A 17,638-nucleotide genomic window follows, 5' to 3' on the forward strand; every position below is an offset into this window, starting at 1 on the left:
AAAATCAATTACATTATGATGACAAAATGAACTGTTTGACGACTTAACGTCCCATCCTCAAAGTGCTGATGTTTTCCTGTTTCACTGATTTCCTGAGAATACAAGTAGTTTTGAAAAAGTGTCAACAATTAAGTTGGTGAGTTCATAAGAGTTTTGTTTGAGAAAGAAACCGTTTTCCTTGTAAAAGCGATAGAGTATGTTTCCAGAAAAATCCAATATTTTCCTTATTAAGTGTGAAATGAATGCTCCTATGTTATGCGATAATGTACCCTAGAAGGACCCATAGATTCCTTCTATAGTCGCCCAACGTATATAAGTTATATAAAATTTAAGTTAAATAACCCGTTGAATATAATGGGTCTGCCCTAGGTCCACAACCAAACAAGGAACAGGAGATAAGGCGGGCCCACCAATTCTAAGTCGATTGTGACTAGATTCTTATATAACTCTAGCATATACACTTAGCAATTATAGCCGAAGTTTAACAATTTTAGACGAAATGTAGTTTTAATAGAATATGTTTCCAAAGAAAAATCCAATATTTTCCTTATAAAAGTGATGTGTTGTCTTAAATCCCAAGACCGAAAGTGTACAGTACTATCCATACTTATTGATATAAAAAGTGATTTTAAATCGACATAAAACCCTTTTTGATTTGAGAAAAATCCCCGTAAACTTTAGGTGTTGTTAACTCCCTATGTGAGTCACTATAACCATACTATGGCTAATGAACCTGCCACGACGTTTCTCAGGCGTCGAAAAAAATAATGACACTTGTCACCTCAGACCTGCCGGTCTAGCTGTTGCATGCAGCTCAGGTGTGGTTTGTCAAACCAATATAGATCTATATACAATTATCACGTTCTCCCTACAAGAGACTCTGGTTATAACTACCAGGAATTTTAACCTGTACTCTAGGAGTACTAAGAGGAATGTCTCACAATTTACGTTAACAAGTTTACGTGCGGTGTGTGTGAGTGTAAAACCTTTTTCTGTGGGAATAAAAGCTTCTGAACTATGTTTGTTGTGTTAATGGAATCATAAACTATACCTATTATAGTTTATCATGTACTATATGAAAAACCCATTTCTTTTGAGAGTAAAACCTTTTTCATGTAGTAAAAATCCATAAACTATGCTTACTATAGCTTATTACATGTGTTCGAAATGAATGAAGAACCCTTATCATGAATGACTAAATTTCAGTTTATGATGATAAACTAACAAGAAAATACATTCAATATTTAGAACTTATTGTTATACACTTTGCTCAACATAATACAAAGTGTTAAGAAAGTTATAAGCTGTTAACTAGTTTTTAACCTTTCTGCACTGTTTTAGAAAAATCATACGAAGTCGAAAACTGAATCCGTAAATTCTGAGAGTTCATAAAATGTATCTAGTTTATTCATAATTTTTATTATGATTTTTAGAAGTCTTTAACTTGTGTTAAAATGTTCATATTCACAGACTGGTCCGAATTCTCTTCTGAAATGATAGGCAGTTTTGTAAAAATCACCATAAATCGTAGAAAAATCGTATGGATATGTGCAAGTAGTAATTTAAAAGGTATGAACCTGAACTATTTGCATATTAAACAGTTTTGAAAGATATTAAGTTTAAGATATTCAAAACAGTCCGTGAATAAGACTCAACTTTTCTGATGAAGGCTGTTGTTTGAGTTTAGTTGTGTTCTTGATGTTTTAACTTGTATTCCCCCACTAAAACTTTAAGAAAACATGAAAATGTAGGGGTATGAACTCACCTAGAGTGATTTCAGTAGATGGATGATGAAGAAAAGAAGTGTTCAACTCAAGAACACTTAGAAGATTGCTTGAAGATTCGAAGTTCTAACACAAATATGATGACGTTTGTGTAAGCAACCTATGATTGGAGTAGAAAGGAGTGAAATAATCATATGGAGGATGATAATACTTACCAAAAGTAGAAGAAAAGTCTGGAGAATAGCCTTGAATCTCGAAATTTAGAGAGAGAAAGTGAGAGAAAATGAAGTTTGTTCTTTGGTGGAAAATGAGGGGAATGAGGGAAATGTGAGGAGAAGGGAGGGCTTTCCAGCTCTTGACCAAGTGTATGGCTGAAAAATGGTGGTAAAAGTACTATGGAATGACTAGGTATGGTGGAAGGACAAGGGTGGTTCATGGAGTGGGCATGGGATGGTTGCTTGTGTCATACACTAAAGCAAAGTCAACACTCCACCTCTAAGCCTTACCCATTAGATTTTTATTCCTAAGTAAGGATTTTCCTAAAAACATAATTAAATATGAATGTTTAGGGTTTATTATGTCAAAATACGAGTTTGGGTGAAAATCCCGTGTTAAAATCACGAAAAACGGGCTCAAGACGCTAAAAATATGGAAAACCGGGCAAAAATTGCCAATTTCCGGAATTCTGGGCTGGAGGTTCGGTCAATGCTCATAGAACCGAGAGTTGATGGGGGAACCGAGAGTAGGGTTCGGCTCCTTAAGCTGCGCATCGGACCGAAGGTGGAGGCTTGGACCGAAAGTAGTCCTCTCGGACCGAAGTTTGCCTCTCGGACCGAAGGTTGCCTCTCGGACCGAAGGTTACTTTCGGTTCCTTAGTAGTTTCGGTTCAGGAGGTTCGGTTCTCAGGAGGTTCGGTTCCTAAGAAGGTTCGGTTCCTAAGAAGGTTCGGCTCCTTAAGAGGGTTTTTCGCGTAAACTTCCGTTTTCGAGCGGTTTTCGATCAAATTAAGGGTCGGGATGCCCCGAGTGATTATAAGAAGTTGAGAGAGATTTTGAGAGAGATTTGGGAGAGATTTGACATACTTGGAGAGATTTGACATACTTGGAGAGATTTGGGAGAGATTTCACATACTTGGAAAGATTTCTCGTACAGAGAGAGAGATTTGGGAGAGATCTCACATTCTTGGAGAGATTTCTCATACAGAGAGATATTTGGGAGAGATTTCACGTACTTGGAGAGATTTCTCGTACAAAGAGAGATTTGGGAGAGATTTCACATTCTTAGAGAGATTTCTCATATAGAGAGAGATTTGGGAGATATTTCACATACTTGGAGAGATTTCTCGTACAGAGAGAGATTTGGGAGATATTTCACATTCTTGGAGAGATTTCTCATACAGAGAGAGATTTGGGAGAGATTTCACATACTTGGAGAGATTTCTCGTACAGAGAGAGATTTGGGAGAGATTTTACACACTTGGAGAGATTTCTCCTACTTAGAGAGTTTTGGGAGAGTTAGAATGAATGAGATTGGGAGAGATTTCTTTTGTGACCTTTTTGAGTGTTTGGCTTCGCAACGCAAGGTTCTTACACTCTGTTAAGCCTTGTTATGAATGTTATACGCTCTTGAGGGGTATGAAATCATGTTTTATCGAGTAGATTCATCACTTACCCTGATTAGGGTTTAGAATTTCCGAACACGTGAAAACTCTAAGTGATACTTTATATTAAGATTGCGAGTAGTACAATAAGAATCATAATGGAAACCCTAATATACAAGGGTTAGATGAGTTGGCCGGTTTGACTTGTTGACTTTAGTTGACTTTGACTTGGCCAAAAATTGACGGTTGTCACAATGACCTTTGAGGGATTCGAGAAAAATCTGAGAACTGTGAACAAGTTCTGCAACTTCAGTAATGGCCTTCTTGCAAGAAAAAGTGGAAGCTTCAACCACCTTTGTTGATTTGTCTATAGCTCCAGTATATTGCTCAAAAGCGGTGTCCAGAAAAGCTTTGAGCACAACATCGTTATATGTTTTTGTAGAGGCAAGCAATTGATCAAGTTTCTCATCTAGACTCTGCACTTGTTGTTTGGTGACAGGAGCCTCTTCATCTTCATCTGTTGGAAGCCGATAAGGACTGTAATAAGTCGAGTCAAACTCAACATTATCACCACCGAGAGTAGCACCAGAATCGGTTGAGGGTGAGGGTGAAAGAGGTTTGGAAGTAACCGGAGGTTCGGTTTCAGTATTAGCCCCCGTATTAGATACGTTGATGTTTACTGGAGGTTCGGTTGTTGTGGTGGTGGGAGTAGTTGTGGTAGTTGCTTGTGAAAAGATAGGAGGTGGTAAAGGAGTTGTAGAGATTGGTATGGTACTAACTGGTGGTGGTGGTGGAATAGAAGTAACCGAAACTGGAACAGTGGTTTTTGGTGGAGATGGAGGAGGTGTTGGAATCTTGTCATTAAGTGGTTCAGTTGGAGTTGGAGAACAAGGAGGTGTATTACCTCTCGGTGAACCATGATGCTGAACTTCCTCTTCTTCATCTGCCGATCGCTCCTCATCATTGTCTAAGCTTGAAGGAGAAGGACTCTTTGATTTCTTTGCCATCTTTTTAACCTTCTTTGGAGCCAAAGAATCACCCTTTTCAGCCTTTCGCTTTTTAGACTTGGCAGCTTTAGACGAAGGACCTTCGGTTGTCACTTTCTTGGTATTTTCCCTTTTGCCTTGGTTGGCTGGCTTCTCCACAGCTTCTAAAGCAGCTTGCTGTTCAGGAGTCAGTTCTCTTGGTCCTTTAGGAGGAAGCTTTCGGTATTCGGTCATCACTTTACTTTTGGCTGACACACACCTGTACATCGTCTCAGGTATTGAACCATTGTGGGAGAACTTGGTGGCATCGGAGAAGATGATCTTCTTCGTATGAAAAGTAGCCACAGAAGACCAATGCATCCTTCATGACTGGAATCTGCAAAGTATCAATGGCCCTGCGTGTGACAATGGTCCAAAAACGTCCATAAGAAATCTCAGAATGTCTCGTCGAAGTGTTGAGACTTTGTACCAATTGCGACCAAATGATCGACCCGTAGTCGAGATTAATTCCATTGTAGAGACCATAGAGAATGGTCAGAAAACCCTTACTGGTACCATCTGACCCAGCAACCCTCTCCGCTAAACCCTTGTTGAGAAGAGTAAGCAATCCATTCTATTGTGGCGGCAAACATGATTTCTTAATCTTCGTCACTGTGGTAAGAACATCAGTGTATACCATCTCGTAAAGCATCGTATACAGTTGGGTTGTAGTGACAAAATCGGGAGAGATAACAGAGGCATCGACGACAAGCTGTAACAGGGAACATAATCTCCCTTTCGAAATTGATGCCTTGTGCGAGAAGATTTGAAAGTAGATCCTCTCCTTGTTCTTGTCATAGGTTGCAGTAGCATAGACTTGGGAAAGAAGAGACATTAGGATAGATTCCACTTGTGTGAGTGCGATACCCAGAGGAGAGTATTTGAGACATTCAACAATCTGGAGCATGTACGAATCATACAGAAAGGGGTTCAGTTGAATGATCATGTTCTGATTGGGTTTGATCACGAGCAATGAGGACGAAGCAGTTTGATCTTGAACAGATGAGGAATCCGCCATTGTTGAGGTAAGGAAGAAGATGAACAGTTGCAAATCGCCTTGTGTATTTGAGAGAATTTGAAGAAGGTAAGAAGGTACAATTTGTGCGAGAAACCCTTTTGTGACATCCCCATTTTCACGGCCAGAAAAGATCGATTTTGTTTATGCTTTATCAAAATCAGAGTACTTCTTTTAATAAAAATCTTGCGGAATTTGTTCCCAGAAAAACATGATAAATACTTTATCAAAGCATTTCCGAAGATATGTATTTTTATTCATTTTAAAACATTTGGGATGTCATCGTCGATACAGAAACATAAGCATAAACAGAACTTACATTCATTTACACTAGTGATCTACATCTCTTTTAAATCTCTCAGTGTAATGTAACTTCATATCGACACCTGTGATACAAATAAACTGAGTGGGTCAGGTTGGGAAACCTGGTGAGTACATAGGGTTTTCAACCCACAATAATATAATTATTATGTTTAAACATCAAACAATCAACCCAATTACCCATCCCCATTATCTTCTTTACTCTTAAGGATCTACCCTAAGAATCAATTATTTCTCGTTCATTCATTCCTAAGGATCATCCTAAGGAATCGGCACGAAGTCCATCGTCACCACAGTTTAGGCACTAAGTCTGCATAGTCACCAGGGTTTATACAACAGGCACTAAGTTCGCATAGTCGCCAGGGTTCAGGCACTAAGTCTGCATAGTTGCCAGGGTTCATACAACAGGCACTAAGTCCGCATAGTCGCCAGGCTTTTGGTACCAACTCTGCATGATCGCCAAGGTTTAGGCACCAAGTCTGCATGATCGCCAAGGTTTAGAGTACACAGGGTGAACACATCGTTCACAACACCTACATGTTGCGAGTCTGCTAGTGTTCTACTGGACTGTCTTGAATAGTCCGTGGTTGTCATCCATACTCTGATAGATGACTGGGCCATCATTTGGGAACAAGGCTTCTCACATCGTCCACCTCTCACCCTTACCTCATGGTCTATATCACCTCTCAACTCATCATCCAACTCATATTTCATCTACCCATGTTTTACCCAACATATTATGTAGATATAAATACATATACAGTTTAAATCATATAAAACTTCTATAAAATCGTTCATCCAACATAGATAGCAAGTATACAGATAATATGCACACATAACACATAATTTATATAAAATACTTTATATCTATGTGTAAGATGAAAGTAACTATGCACTCACCTGATTAGGTGGTGACTCGGTACATGAACAACACTTCGTTATCTCAAAACAAATTTTCCTTGACCAAAACCTAGTATTAATACCACTAGAGTTTAGTTTTAACGTTAACCGCGACTAATTAATAGTCTAGCTATTATTATTATTATATAAGCGTTAAATAACACTCAATATAACTCATAATAATAGCCCAAATAATTATTTTAAGGACCTAATAACATTACTATAATTATTTAAAAGTTATATTAAAAATTGCATAGGCGTAGCTCACTTACAGCGGATTTAAAAGAAAACCGGGCTTTGCTCGGAGCAGCGTTTCCGAACCGAAAGACCCTTTTTCTCGGGACTTCGGGAGCCTCGGGGCTTCCTTAGGGTGCTAGGGATTTTTCCTAGGGTTTAGGGGGGGGTTAAAGGGGTAGTGAGAGAAAGTAGAGAGAGAAAGAGTTGTAAAAATGAGTGATTTCCTCGGCAGCCCTCGCAGGGTATTTATAGGGGCCAAAGTTCGGATCTACGCGGGGCGTTCAGCAAGTTACGCGGGGCGTAACTTCAGATAAGGGTGCCAGCTCGCACCAGCTGGCTCGCACTCGCAAGAGGATCATGTCCGAAGGTACGCTGGGCGTACCAGCCTTGGACGCGGGGCGTAGAGCGAAGGCGAGGCGACGTGGCGTTCATCGGATGCGAGACTATGGGGAGCAAGCAACGGCTAGGATCTTGCCACGTCATCACAGTTTCGCAAATTCGACTACAAACTTTAAAAATTCGTAACTTTCACATACGAGCTCTGTTTTCGAAGTTCTTTATATCCACGCGTAGGCGGGAATGTACTCTACAACTTTCGTTTAGACTCCGTCAGCTAATTTTGACTTTATTTTAAAAGTTATATTTTTAACAGGCCTGGACAGGATTGGTCCGTTAAAAACTCATAACTTCTTCATCCGACGTCCGTTTTCGTCTGTCTTTTTATCGTTATGCTACTATTAACGAGATCTTCGATTCTCGTTTAGGTTGTGTCGGCTAAAAACCGCTCGATCTAATATTCGAACTTCGGGCTGTACACTGCTAAGCCGAAACTTCGAAAAATCATAACTTCCTCATACGAAGTCAGATTTGGGCGTTCTTTTTATGGACGCTCTCGGTTTAACGTTTTCTACAACTTTCATTTAGATCGCTAAGGCTACAACTCGCTCTATCGTAAATTCACTATTTACGCTTCCCGGTACCGTGCCGGTTTTGCCGTAAAACTTCGACGAGTCATAACTTCTTTGTTATAACTCGGATTTCGGCGTTCTTTATATGTACGGAAACCTTGAGACATATTCTACAACTTGGCTAAGATTATTTATTCTAAATAATATTTTGTCAAAAAGTAATTTTCGACCCCTATTATCTCTAAATTGACTAGCCCGGATCTACGGGCGTTACACCTTTATATATCGTTGCCAGGAGAGAGAAAGAATATTCGTGATGATGATACAATCACTGAAATGTCGCCTGAAAAAGCGTGATGTGACAGCTTGGGTTCCCCAGATAGACGTCAGTAAGCGTGGGTTTAGGAACCGTTTAAATTCACGCGCCCAAAATCTTATCCACATATGGTCTTTTCAAATTCACCTTCGCTCCAGATGTGTTAATAACCACTTTCGCGCCAAAAAGAAACTTCAAACGAGCCATAAGAAACATCAACCAGAATTTTGGAAAATCACAAAGTATTTTCGTGCAAGAGTGTGCCAAAAATTAAGAAATAAAGCAAAATGTGTATAGGATGTGAGTAATGTCTGTTAGAAGACATAAAGCAGATGATTCCGGGCATGAATCTCTTCCTTCAAAGTCAAGAGAGACTTGAAGTGCTTGCGTGGTTTCCCGAGAAAATACGATCGAGTGCTTGTAAAGAAACACCGAAAGGCTTCTTTTAAATAATAGTCTAAGGGTGGCTTATCTTCAACCGAACATCGATTCTTAACATAAGACCAAACGTTGGATGAAGTACTTGTGAGACCGATATGATCTGTTGAACAAGTAGGTTGTATATAATTTGTTGTGACTAAAGATGTTATAAAAATCTCAAAAATAAAAACAAACTGGATTTTGTTTGGAAGAAATGCGTTGGTGTTAGACAATTTCATAAAAGACCACTCAAAAATAAAATGAGATTTCGTTAGGTAACAAGTAAGATCTTGAATATAAAGATTCACCGTCAATTCATTGTTGGTGTTGGATTTTGGGTCTCACTTAGCATGTGGTGTACGTATCTAGGATCATAAACACAAATTTTATGCAACCATAAACCTCAGTGGTAAAAGCTGAGAGTCTCAAGGGTTACAGTGTTGAAACGAAAGTTGATGGAGAATGTAAAGGAGGTGGTTAAGGAACCGAAAGTACCTCTGCTATATAAACGTGACAAAGCAGAAAACTCTTAACTCATTTGAGAAGAGTAAGGTAGCTCATGACATGAGTGGATTTACCAGCCTAATTGGGATGAAATGATAGGTATACATCGATTCATTAAGGCCTTGCTCTTAGTCTTAGAGGCTTCGGTCGACATGCAGCAACATGCTTCTAGGGACACTTAATTAGTTCATATTAAAAGAATCATACCTGCCTGAGCTCCAAATTATGTTGCACTGAAGTACTTGAGACCTAGTAAAGAGAACAAGCAAACAAACAAACCACACAAACAAAAAAAACAAAAAAAAAACAAAAAGAATAATTAAGAAACAAAAAACAAAAAAAAACTTTTGGAAAAATATTTTTGGATTTTTGAAATTTCTGAAAAATAATAAAAAAAAAACAGAAAAATAAAAAAAAAGAAATTAGCACAAAACACTCTAAAAAAAACTCTTAAAATAGAGTAAGAAATAGACTTAAAAACGAGTGTACAAAATATACAGCCGAAACCAAACCGTAAAAGAATGAAGCGAAATAAGCTGAGCGTTCGGTTCATTTCGGTTCCCTAAAATTCCGGAGCCGAAATAGACCGAGCGTTCGGTTCATTTCGGTTCCCTAAAATTCCGGAGCCGAAATAGACCGAGCATTCGGTTCATCTCGGTTCCCGAAAATTATGGAGCCAAAATAGACCGAGCGTTCGGTTCATTTCGGTTCCCGAAAAATCCAGAACCGAAATAGACCGAGCGTTCGCTCTGTTTCGCTTGTCTAATTTTCAGATAGAGATTTGAGGATTCGGTACCGACTCTGCTTCCATCATTCCCAAACCTTGTAAAATTTTATTGAAGCTTGCTTCTGGTAAGGCTTTAGTGAATATGTCAGCCAGTTGATCAGAGGACCGAACAAAATGTACTTCCACGTTCCCATCTTCTACATGGTCCTTGATGAAATGGTATCTTAGTGCAATATGCTTTGTCTTTGAGTGTTGCACTGGATTGTGACATATTCTTATCGCGCTTTCTGAGTCACAATAGAGAGGTATTTTCTTCATACTTAGTCCGTAGTCTCTTAGTTGGCTTTGTATCCATATCACTTGAGAGGTACATGATGCTGCAGCTATGTACTCAGCTTCGGCTGTTGAAAGAGACATACATGTTTGCTTCTTGGACTGCCAGCTAACAAGTTTACCGTCAAGGAATTGGCATCCACCAGTTGTGCTCTTTCGGTCCAGTCCACATCCTCTAAGATCGGCGTCAGAAAAGGCTTGAACAAAAAATCCAGATCTAGCAGGGTACCAAAGACCGAGAGAAGAGGTTCGCTTCAGATAACATAAAATATTTTTCACTGCCACCATGTGAGGTTCTCTTGGATTTGCTTGAAACCTGGCGCAATAACAAACATAAAACATAATGTCTGGTCTACTAGCCGTTAGATACATAAGAGACCCTATCATTTGACGATAGAGTGTTACGTCAACAACATGTTTTTCCAAAGACGGTGTTAACTTTGTGCCAAACGTCATAGGAACCTTCACTTTCGAATCACCCGTCTTACCGAACTTTGCCAGCAAGTTCTTCGTGTAGGCCTCCTGGTTGATAAAAATACCTTCTGGTCCCTGTCTTATATTCAAACCAAGGAAAAAATTAATCGGACCCATTGCGCTCATTTCAAATTTAGTCTCCATCAACTTCCTGAATTCAGCCGTTAAGCTAGGATTCGTGGAGCCGAAGATGATGTCATCGACATAAATATGAACTATCATTAGATGTTCGCCTTCTTTCTTTCGGAAGAAGGTTGGGTCAACCGAACCTTGCTTGAATTTTGACATTTTAAGAAAGCGAGTTAAAGTTTCATACCAGGCCCTCGGTGCTTGCTTCATACCATATACAACTTTATCTAACACATAGCAGTGATCAGGGTATTTCTCGTTCACGAACCCAGGTGGTTTCTCAACATACACCGTTTCTTCTAGTTCTCCATTCAAGAAAGCATATTTCACATCCATTTGGAAAACTTCAAAGTTTTTATGAGCAGCATATGCCAGAAAGATTCTGACCGATTCCAACCTTGCTACAGGAGCGAAGGTCTCCTCATAGTCTATCCCTTCTTCTTGGCAGTATCCCTTCACCACCAACCAAGCCTTATTGCGTATGAGGTTGCCCTCTTTGTCCAACTTATTCCTGAAGACCCATTTTAAGCCGACCACTGAAGCATCCTTTGGAGTGGGAATCAGCCTCCAAACTCGATTACGTTCAAACTCATGGAGTTCATCTTGCATAGCTTGTACCCAATCAACATGATCAAGTGCAACATTAACCGTCTTTGGTTCGAATTTGGAGACAAACGAATTAAACATACAAAATTCAACATTAGAGAATAATGCAATTTGTTTCGCTTTCAATTGAGAACGTGTGAGAACTCGCTCAGATGATTCACCAATTATTTGTGCTTTGGGATGATCTTTAGTCCATTTCGTTAGAGGAGGGTAATTAGGGTCATAGACTGGATCCAAATCTGCATTTACTTCTTCTTCAAGTTTTGATTGATCACCATCGTCATTTGTATTCTCATTCTCCCCCTCAAATGGCGAAGCGTATCCCTTGTCCGGTTCAGAATTCTCCTCCTCTGTTGGAGTTGGATGCTCCCCCTCGACTGGACTTTTATGGGTTGGGGATGGAGTTGGATTCTCCCCCTCGACTGGACTATTTGTTGTAGATGAACCCTCCCCCTTGAACGATGAGCCGTTGTTTTGAGGGTCAGTTGAGGGTTGACCACCAGTTGGTTTAGGAGGTTCATTTTCCATTTCTTTTGCAGCTTCATCAATGATCTTTTTTAGATTGTCGATTTTGTTTTCTGCTGCTTTCGCCTCCGAGTGTGAAGCCTTCTCTGGTTCATCAAATAGCCTTATGTACTCTTCAAACATGTTGGAAATTGGAACCGAGACTTGTCCTGATTCAGGAAATATTTCCCACAAGGCTCTTTCGCTTCTTTGGACTTTCTTCATGTAGTTGTCATCAAAGGTTACATAGTATGTCTCTTCAAGACGTTTGGAGCATTTTTTTAAAACTCTATATGCCTTTGAAGTGAGTGAATAGCCAAAAAAAAAATTCCCTCATCAGCTTTGACGTCAAACTTGTTTCGGTTTTCTTTGGAATTGAAAATGAAGCACCTTGAACCGAACACATGGAAAAATTTAACGTTGGGCTTTCGATTGTTCAGAATGTCATACAGAGTGATGGAGAATCGTTTGTTGATTAAGGATCGGTTCTGAGTGTAGCATGCGGTTGCAACTGCATCAACCTAGAAGTATAGCGGAAGAGAAGCGAAGCTTAGCATGGTTCGGGCTGCCTCACATAAAGAACGGTTTCGTCTTTCAACAATCCCATTCTATTGTGGTGTATAGGGGGCCGAGAAGTTGTGAGTTATCCCCTTGTCAGCTAGAAAATCCTCAAAATCTTTATTCTTGAATTCAAGCCCATTGTCGCTTCTGATATTCCTCACCAGCTTTCGCAGCTGCACTTCCACTTGCTTGATAAACGTTTTCAACTTGGGAGCCGCGTCTGATTTCTGTTTAAGAAAGAAGACCCAGGTGAAGCGTGAAAAATCATCTACTATGACAAGAATGAACTTACTACCACCGAAGCTTCGATAGCCGAAGGTCCACATAAGTCAACATGCAGAAGTTCAAGAGCTTCAACAATCTTTGTATTGATACATGTAGGATGGCTCTTTCTGCTTTGTTTGCCCATCTCACACGCTGCACATAGGTGTTCCTTATCAAACTTGAGAAGAGGAGGGCCTCGAACATGATCACCAAGCACCAACTTATTAATGTCTTTGAAGTTCAGGTGCGATAGGCGTCGATACCACAACCAGCTTTCATCAGTGTTCGCCTTTGACAGCAGGCATATTGCTGGTTTTCCTCGAATTGGGTTGAGATTTAAAGGATACATCTCTCCCTTGCGTTCAGACTTCAACAGAACTCTTTTGGATTGCTTCTCAATTATTTCTGATCCCTCATCATCGAATGAAACCTTCAAACCAGTTCCCACAACCAATTGTGATACACTGATGAGGTTGTGCTGCAACCCTTCCACATAAGCTACTTTTCGAATCGAGAAGTCTCCATTGGTTATCATTCCATATCCTTTGATTGTGCCATAAGAGTTATTTCCATACTTTACACATCCACCATCCTTAAGGGACCGAAACTCCCTCAGCTCTTCCCTCCTTCCTGTCATGTGACGCGAGCAGCCACTGTCTATGTACCATTCGTCATCGAACTGCTCGTCACTAATAACCTGCAAATTCAAGCAGATTTAGGAACCCAAAGTCTCTTGGGCCCTGGTGAGTCTTTTACAGAGAAAGGAATGACATTAGAAATATCAACCAAATAAGTTCTTTTGATTAGAGTGGTTTGGTCTTTTCTTTTGATGGTATACACCTTGATTTTGTTTTTATCTTGTTTAAATTGTGGTGTATTAGATGGTGTGTTGTTATATGGTTTTGGAATATTTTTTTGAATCCTAGGGTTAGCTGACTTTTTCTTATTGTTGATATCAGAATCTGAATCAAGCTTTCCCTTTCCTTTGATGTCCTTCACTGAATTCGGTTTTCTTTGGGAGTAGGAAGGACCGAAACTTGACTTTCGGTTGTTAGCCTTGATGTTGTGACCGAAACTTGACGTTCGGTTCTGAGCGCTGGTGTTGGAACCGAAACTAGACGTTCGGTTATGAGCTTTGGAATAGTAGGAGCTTGGACTAAAATTTTCTTTTCCTTTTGGCTTTTCATTTTCTTTAACAATTGACTCTTTCTTGGAAGGAACGTAGTTGGGGTTTTGAGATTGCCAATATCGTTTTCGCTCATTCAGATTTTTCATGTATCTCTGATTTCTTTGGCGTTTCTGTTCAACTATCGGCTTTTGAGATTTATGAATATTAAAGCTTGATTTTGGCTTCTCCTTTTGAGTTTCGGTAGTCTTGCAAGGAACATTCGGTGTTTTCTTTGGTTCTTTAGGTATCTCTTTTGTTCCACTTGTGCTTGGTTTGTCAAAACTTGAGGGTTTGTTGATGGGTTCAACAACATATCTACCTTTTACCCTCCATGAGGTTTGCTCCGATAAGCCGATGGTTTCGTCTGCGTTATCAATAGGGGCTTACCAGAAATAATCATCGCACCCTTTAGCATTGTCTGTGTCGACCAAGATTTTCAATTCTGCTGTTTGTTTTACAGTGACCCCTGTAACAACATATACCTGATTTGGCACAGTTTGAACCTTTTGATAAACCATTGCTTTCTCTTTGAGTTTCTGTGGCATGTCCTTTGACAGGCGAGCGTATTCAACCGAGTTTTCAGATATGAGGGGTTTCTCATTCTCGGTTTCGCTCTTCATAAATTCAGAGCAATCAACCACATCTTCTACCGAGATTTCGCTTATCTCACTTTCCTCATCAAATTCAGACGTGTTTTCTATATTCATTTTATGTTCTGAAATTAATTTGGCATTAGACGAGTCAAATGATTGAATGGTCTCGGACTTAATTTTTAACCTATCATTTTCATCTAAAAGATTTTTGAGCATACACTTATGTTCCTTAGAGTCAATGAAGGTCTCTTTCTTGTCTAGTCCGATTTTATAAGCGATGGATGTCTCTTCTGAGGACATTATGGATTCACATTTAGCGATGACCTCATCCTCCTTAAATTCAAGGAAGGGTAAGATCATATTATGAATCTTTTTCCCTATTTCACAACTTAAGTGCAACGGAGCAATATTTGTATATAAGCGTTTAGCAATTAAGCAAAAAACATTCCGTTGTTTCAAAAACTTTAAACTGTCTCATTGCAAATAAATAATCTCATCCCTAGCCCTATTTAACTCCGTCTCCTTCAGCTCAATCCACATCCTTCTCTCCTCACTCTTTGAAGACACCCTGCTGAGTTGGTCAGTTAGGTTAGAGTTCGCTAAGCGAGTTTGCATGAGACTACCACTTAAGTTAGAAAATTTAAATTTTAATTCATTTAATTCTTCTTCATAATTTGTTACTGGAACTTTATGTGATTCAAGGATGGATTGTACCTTTTTGATCAGCCGATCACAGTCGTAGATCTTCTCACTCACGGGCTTGGCTGCAAAGCACTTGTCCTCAGTCAGGTTCGACTCCTTATGCTCACTTTCGGTTAGTCTTCCAGCTGTAACCATCAAACATTTTCCAGCCAAACCAGTATCCCTCGCCACATAAGCTCTTCCATGTGTGGGTTTTCTTACTTATTCATCCTCAAAATTGGTTGACCAGACTTCAACGCCACCGAACTCATCTTCATCCACATTTTCCTGCACAATCAAGGCATTCATTGAACTATTAGTTGCCTTCTTTCTCTTGATTTCTTCCAACTTTCGCATGTAGTACTCCTCATCATCTTCACCATCCCTTTTCTCAGCCATCCTCCTTAGCATGCAATCTTTGGCAAAGTGATTCTTGCCATGACAGTAATTGCAGTCGAATCCAGAGTCTCTTGCAATCTTGCTTTCCTTCTTGTCATCATCTTTTTGAGAGATATTCTTCGTTTCTTCTTTCACCTTCTCAGAACTGTAACTTCCTTGCCAGTTTCGGTTCTTATTGACAGGGAACTTCTTTCGTACAAACTTCTTTGGATTGGTGACCATCATTGCATATTCTTCGCCTGTAAGGTCACACTTAGACATATCTGACTCCTCCTCTTCTTCTGCAACACTTTTGCCTTTTGAGACAAGGGCCAATGATCCCACACCCGAAACTATCTTCGCCTCCTTGGTTACCACATTCTCATGGGATTTAAGTATGCCTACCAGTTTCGCTAGTGAGTAAGATTTAAATTGTTCGTGAGCTTTCACTGTTGAAACCACTGCCATCCATTCTGGTCTTAAGCCATTCATGAAGGTTACTTTTTGCTTGATCAATTTTCTTTCTATACCGTGCTTGATCATCTTGCTAAGGAGATGATTGAAGCGATCGAAGGTATGTATCAGTTTCTCTTCAGGTTTCTGTTCGAAAACTCCAAATTCTGAGAGCAGCAAGGTTTGAATAGAGTGTTCTAGATCTTCATCGGTTGAGTAGAGTTCTTTCAACCTATCCCAGATTTCTTTGGCCGTCGTGCATGAACCAACTAACCGAAAAGTGTCAGATTGCAGTGCGAATCTGATCATTCTCATGGCCTTCACATTACATAGCAACTTGTCCTTTTCATCCTGTGGCATCTTATCTACGTCCGCCACGAGCTGATTATATTCTTTTTGAGTCTTCACTTTCCTGTTCGTTCCAAAGTGAACAAACGGCCCAAGCGTGATAGCTTCCCAGATGAGATAACCATTATCTTCAGATCCAACCACGTAATCTTCAAAGTGATGTGCCCATACTTCATAGTCTTGAGTGTAAAGAATGGGAACCCTTGTAGTAGATCCAATGCTGTTGGAGATGTTGATGGGATTAGTTTGAGAATCTTCGTGAGACATGGTGAGCCTTTCCTTAGAACTGCTAGAATCAGACCTGTAAATTTGAGATTAGGGTTTTATCAAACACACGAGTTACCGTCGACAGGAAGAAGACGGCTTCTTTATATTCGATAAAAGCGGAAACCCTAAAGAACTCTTAACACAGAAGGAATGTGTATTGATCACACAGTCTCCTGCTCTGATACCAATTGTTAGAACAAAGTTCTTGTCGGATCGATAGATTCTAAGCAGAAACACAATTAAAGACGTAACGAAGAACACAGGAATGGTTTAACTGATGTCGAATGATTAAACTTTAACACCTCAGAAGAGCTCGATTAAGAACTTCGACTGTAGAGGTGTTTAGGGTTACAAAGCAATAATAACTATATTCACGTTAGTCTCTAAGGCATACATGCATGCACTATTTATAGCTAAACCCTACTCAATAATCACGGATGGACAGTACTAAGCCCATGACGCAACATAAAATACCCAACACTTTGCCTGTTGATAGACTAGTTAATGCTTTATTAGTCGAGATTGCTAGTGGCAAGTTTATACCTGTTAGCCATCGTATGAAAAACATCCTCATTGACTTGAATGGGAATAAGTTCCACGAGGAATTATTACCTATCGAGTTAAATGGTTTCGACATAGTTTTAGGAATGGATTGGATTAGCGCCAATGATGCTGAAATATTGTGTAGAAAGAAGATAGTAAAAGTAAAACCGCCAGGAAAAGAGTCGTTTATGGTGTATGGAGACAAACACAGATTAAACTCTGGAATCATTTTCCTAATGAAAGCCAGAAAGTGTTTGGCCAAGGGATGTACATCATATCTAGCGTTCGTGATCGATGCTAAGAAGGAAAAGAAGGAGGTGCAGAATATTCCGGTGGTGTGTGATTGTCCGTAAGTCTTTCCCGAAGATCTTCCCGGATTGCCCCCTGATCGACAAGTATAATTCCGTATCGACTTGTTACCAGGAACGACGCCAATTGCAAAAGCACCATATCGATTAGCACCAATAGAGATGAAAGAGCTTATGACACAACTTCAGGAGTTATTGCACAAAGGTTTTATTCAACCTAGTCCATCACCCTGGGGAGCCCCGGTGTTATTTGTAAAGAAAAAGGACGGGAGCAAGAGAATGTGCATCGAATACAGAGCGCTGAATAAAGCGACAATAAAGAACAAGTACC

General features: G+C 39.8%; 1 pseudogene; it reads right to left on the bottom strand.

The window, feature by feature from the left end:
* Nucleotides 1-9,193: 9,193 nt before the first annotated feature.
* Nucleotides 9,194-12,772, bottom strand: LOC145158681 (uncharacterized; annotated as a pseudogene).
* Nucleotides 12,773-17,638: the final 4,866 nt, after the last annotated feature.

This window comes from Lactuca virosa, chromosome 2, assembly GCF_052849685.1.
Source record: "Lactuca virosa cultivar CGN04683 chromosome 2, Lactuca_virosa_CGN04683_v6, whole genome shotgun sequence".
Lineage (NCBI taxonomy): Eukaryota > Viridiplantae > Streptophyta > Magnoliopsida > Asterales > Asteraceae > Lactuca > Lactuca virosa.